This window comes from Arachis duranensis, chromosome 5, assembly GCF_000817695.3.
Source record: "Arachis duranensis cultivar V14167 chromosome 5, aradu.V14167.gnm2.J7QH, whole genome shotgun sequence".
NCBI lineage: Eukaryota > Viridiplantae > Streptophyta > Magnoliopsida > Fabales > Fabaceae > Arachis > Arachis duranensis.
In genome coordinates, this window is record NC_029776.3 from 69,406,450 (window position 1) to 69,411,985 (window position 5,536).

Consider the following 5,536-nt stretch of genomic DNA (forward strand, 5'->3'; position numbering starts at 1 on the left):
TATTATCACTTATGTATTTTCAACGGTGGAGTTTCTACACACCATAGATTAAGGTGTGGAGCTCTACTGTACCTCGAGTATTAATGCAATTACTATTGTTCTTCTATTCAATTCTGCTTATTCTTGTTCTAAGATATTCATTTGCACCCAAGAACATGATGAATGTGATGATTATGTGACACTCATCATCATTCTCACTTATAAACGAGTGCCTAACAACCACTTCTGTTCTACAAGCAAACAAGACTTGAATGTTTATCTCTTGGATCCCTTGATCGGAATCTTCGTGGTATAAGCTAGAATTAATGGCGGCATTCAAGAGAATCCGGAAGGTCTAAACCTTGTCTGTGGTATTCTGAGTAGGATTCAAGGATTGAATGACTGTGACGAGCTTCAAACTCACAATTGTGGGGCGTTAGTGACAGACGCAAAAGAATCACTGGATTCTATTCCGACATGATCGAGAACCGACAGCTGAATAGCCGTGCCGTGATAGGGTGCGTTGAACATTTTCACTGAGAGGACGGGATTGTAGCCACTGACAACGGTGATGCCCAACATACAGCTTGCCATGGAAAGGAGTAAGAAGGATTGGATGAAGACAGTAGGAAAGCAGAGAGACGGAAGGGACAAAGCATCTCCATTCTCTTATCTGAAGTTCTCACCAATGAATTACATAAGTATCTCTATCTTTATGCCTTATTCGTATATCATCCATAACCATTTGAATTTGCCTGACTAAGATTTACAAGGTGACCATAGCTTGCTTCATACCAACAATCTCTGTGGGATCGACCCTTACTCGCGTAAGGTTTATTACTTGGATGACCCAGTGCACTTGCTGGTTAGTTGTGCGAAGTTGTGATAAAGAGTTGAGATTGCAATTGAGCGTACCATGTTGATGGCGCCATTGATGATCACAATTTCGTGAACCACTCGTCACAGTCATTCAATCCCTGAATCCTACTCGCAATACCACAGACAAGGTTTAGACTTTCCAGATTCTCAAGAATGTTGCCAATGGATTCTAGCTTATACCACAAAGATTCTGATCTCACGGAATGGAAGGATCTGTTGTCAGGAGAGGCAACCATGCGTCGTGGACCAGGAATCCAAGAGATACACACTCTAGCTTTCGCATGTAGAACGGAAGTTTTTGTCAGGCACGCGTTCGTAAGTGAGAATGGTGATGAGTGTCACGGATCATCACATTCTTCAGGTTGAAGTGCGAATGAATATCTTAGAATAAGAATAAGCATGAATTGAATAGAAAACAGTAGTAATTGCATTAATACTCGAGGAACAGCAGAGCTCCACACCTTAATCTATGGTGTGTAGAAATTCCACCGTTGAAAATACATAAGTGATACTGGTCCAGGCATGGCCGAATGGCCAGCCCCCATAAGAGTCTAAGATAGCATAAAACTAAACCCCAAAACTCTCTAGTACAATAGTGAAAAGTCCTATTTATACTAAACTAGTAACTAGGGTTACAGATATAAGTAAATTATGCAAAAATCCACTTACGGCCACTTGATGTGTGCTTGGGCTGAGCATTGAAGCTTTCACGTGTAGAGGCTTTCCTTGGAGTTAAACGCCAAGTTGTAACGTGTTTTTGGTGTTTAACTCTGGTTTGTGACGTGTTTTTGGCGTTTTACTCCAGAATATAGCATGGAGCTGGCGTTGAACGCCAGTTTGCATCGTCTAAACTCGAATAAAGTGTAGACTATTATATATTACTGGAAAGCCCTGGATGTCCACTTTCCAACACAATTGATAGCGCACCAGAAAATCTTTTTCGAGTACAGGGAGGTCAGAATCCAACAACATCTGTAGTCCTTTTTCAGCCTCCTATCAGATTTTTGCTCAGGTCCCTCAATTTCAACTAGAAAATACCTGAAATCACAGAAAAGTACACAAACTCATAGTAAAGTCTAGAAATGTGAATTTTGCATAAAAACTAAAAAAAACATCCCTAAAAGTAGCTAGATCCTACTAAAAGCTACCTAAAAACAATGCCAAAAAGCGTATAAATTATCCGCTCATCACTCTTCAATGAGGATGTCTTCATCTATGACAATTCTGGCTAAACTGCATATGTGATAGATGAGATGAGGAAAGTTTAACCGTGCCAAAGTGGAGGGCTTGTCAGCCACTTTGTACAGTTCTAGAGGTATGATCTCATAAACTTCCACTTCCTCTCCAATCATGATGCTATGGATCATGATAGCCCGATCTATAGTCACTTCGGATCTGTTGCTAGTAGGAATGATGGAGCGTTGGATGAATTCCAACTATCCTCTAGCCACGGGTTTAAGGTCATGCCTTTTCAATTAAACCGGCTTGCCTTTGGAGTCTCTTTTCTACTGAGCTCCTTCCACACATATGTCCATGAGGACTTGGTCCAACCTTTGATCAAAGTTGACCCTTCTAGTGTAGGGGCGTGCATCTCCTTGCATTATAGGCAAGTTGAATGCCAACCTTACATTTTCCAGATTGAAATCTAAGTATGTCCCCCGAACCATTGTGAACGAATTCTTTGGGTTCGGGTTCACACTTTGATCATGGTTCTTCGTGATCCATGCGTTAGTATAGAACTCTTGAACCATTAGGATTCTGACTTGTTGAATAGGGTTGGTGAGAACTTCCCAACCTCTTCTTCGAATCTCATGTTGGATCTCCGGATACTCATTCATTTTGAGCATAAAAGGAACCTCAGGGATCACTTTCTTCTTTGCCACAACTTTATAGAAGTGGTCTTGATGGACCTTTGAGATGAATCTCTCCATTTCCTATTACTCGAAGGTGGAAGCTTTTGCCTTCCCTTTTCTCTTTCTAGAGGTTTCTCCGGCCTTAGGTGCCATAAATGCTTATGGAAAAACAAAAAGCAAACGCTTTTTCCACACCAAACTTAAAACTTTTGCTCGTCCTCGAGCAAAAGAAGAAAGAAAGGAGGAGAAGAAAAAGAAAATGGAGGAGATGGAGAGGTATGAGTGGTTCAGCCAAGGGGGAAAAGAAGTTTTTATGATGTGTAAAAATAAAGGAGGGATGAGGGGTTTATATAGAGGTGGAGAGAGGGGTAGGGTTCGTGTATTAGGGTTGGGTTTGGGAGGGAAAAGATTTGAATTTGGATGGTGAGGTAGGTGGGGTTTTTTGGGGAAGAGTGGGTATGGGGAGGTGTGAAGACGAGAGAGAGTGAGTTGAGGTAGGTGGGGATCCTGTGGGGTCCACATATCTTGAGGTGTCAAGGATTTCTCATCCCTGCACCATTTTGGCGTGTAAACGCCCTACTAGTGCCAATCCTGGCATTAAACGCCAGGTTGCTGCCCATTTCTGGCGTTTAACGCCAGCTTTTCTTCCCTTTCCGGCGTTGAACGCCAACTTGGTGCTCTTTTCTTGCGTTAAATGCCAGTAAACTCCTCATCCATGTTGTGCTGTTTTTAATGATGTTTTTGAGTTTTGCTTTGATTTTTGTAGTTATTTTTGGTGACTCGACATGATCATCAACCTAAAGAAAACATAAAATAACAATGGAAATTTGACTTAGATAAATAAAGATTGGGTTGCCTCCCAACAAACACTTCTTTAATGTCAATAGCTTTATAGTAAGCTCTCATGGAGCTTCACAGATGTTCAGAGCATGGTTGGGGCCTGCCAATATCAAACTTAGAGTTTGAATGTGGGGGTTCTGTTTGACTCTGTATTGAGAGAAGCTTTTCATGCTTCTTCTCTATGTGTACAGAAGAAGGACCAACTCTCCTCTGTTAACATCAATCAAAGCTTTTGCTGTGGCTAGGAAGGGTCTGCCAAGGATGATGGATTCGTCCTTATTCTTCCCAGTGTCCAGGATTGTGAAGTCAGCAGGGATGTAAAGGCCTTCAACCTTCACTAAGACATCCTCTACAAGTCCATAAGCCTGTTTCCTTGAATCGTCTGCCATCTCCAGTGAGGTTCTTGTAGCTTGTACCTCAAAGATCCCTAGTTTCTCCATTACAAAAAGTGGCATAAGGTTTACACTTGACCCCAGGTCATATAGAGCCTTCTCAAAGGTCATGGTGCCAATGGTGCATGGTATTAAGAACCTTCCAGGGTTCGATTTCTTTTGAGGTATCTTTAGCTGAGCCAAGGCATTTAGTTCTTTAATGAGCAATGGAGGTTCATCTTCCCAAGTCTCATTACCAAATAATTTGGCATTCAGCTTCATGATTACTCCAAATACTGAGCAACTTGCTCTTCAGTAGTAATTTCATCCTCTTCAGAAGAAGAATACTCATCAGAGCTCACGAATGGTAGAAGTAGGTTCAATGGAATCTCTATGGTCTATGTATGAGCCTCAGATTCCCTTGGTTCCTCAAAGGGGAACTCCTTTTCATTCAGAGGACATCCCATGAGGTTTTTCTCACTGGGAATCACGTCCTCCTCACTCTCTCCAAGTTCGGCCATGTTGGTCATGGTTATGGCCTTGCACTCTCTCTTGGGATTTTCTTCTGTATTGCTTGGGAAAGTGCTAGGAGGTGTTTCAGTAACCTTCTTACTCAGCTGACCCATTTGTGCCTCCAAATTTCTAATGAAGGATCCTGTTTCATTCATGAAACTTAGTGTGGTCTTAGATAGATCAGAGACTATGGTTGCTAAGCCAGAGCGATTATGCTCATAGTTCTCTGTCTGTTGCTGAGAAGATGATGGGAAAGGTTTGCTATTGCCAAACCTGTTTCTCCCACCATTATTGTTATTGAAGCCTTGTTGAGGCTTCTGTTGATCCTTCCATGAGAAATTTGGGTGATTTCTCCATGAAGAATTGTAGGTGTTTCCATAGGGTTATCCCATGTAATTCACCTCTTCCATTGTAGGATTCTCAGGGTCATAAGCTTCTCCTTCAGAGGAGGCTTCTTTAGCACTGCCAGATACAGCTTGCAATCCAGTCAGATTCTGAGAAATTACATTGACTTTCTGAGTCAATAATTTGTTCTAAGACAATATGGCATTCAGAGTTTCAATCTTAAGAACTCCTTTCTTCTGGGTTGTCCCATTGTTCACAGGATTTCTTTCAGAAGTGTACATGAACTGGTTATTTGCAACCATTTCAATGAGTTCCTGAGCTTCTGCAGGAGTTTTCTTCAGATGAATAGATCCACCTGTAGAATGGTCCAATGACATCTTGGATAACTCAGACAGACCATCATAGAAGATACCTATAATGCTCCATTCTGAAAGCATGTCAGAAGGACACCTTCTGATCATTTGCTTGTATCTTTCCCAAGCTTCATAGAGGGATTCACCTTCCTTTTGTTTGAAGGTTTGAACTTCCACTCTAAACTTACTCATCTTCTGAGGTGGAAAGAATTTAGCTAAGAAGGCATTGACCATCTTTTCCCAAGAGTGCAGGCTGTCTTTAGGTTGTGAGTTCAACCATATACTAGCTCTGTCTCTCACAGCAAAAGGGAAAAGCATAAGTCTGTAGACCTTGGGATCAACTCCATTAGTCTTAACAGTGTCATAGATTTGCAAAAATTCAGCCAAGAACTGATGAGGATCT

The 5,536-nt window shown here is 41.6% G+C and overlaps 1 non-coding gene across 1 annotated transcript; it reads left to right on the top strand.

Moving 5' to 3' along the window:
- Nucleotides 1-5,215: 5,215 nt before the first annotated feature.
- On the top strand, nt 5,216-5,319 carry LOC127748197 (small nucleolar RNA R71). The gene has a single exon (XR_008010139.1). It is a non-coding gene; the product is annotated as a small nucleolar RNA R71 (small nucleolar RNA).
- The last annotated feature ends 217 nt before the right edge of the window (nt 5,320-5,536 follow it).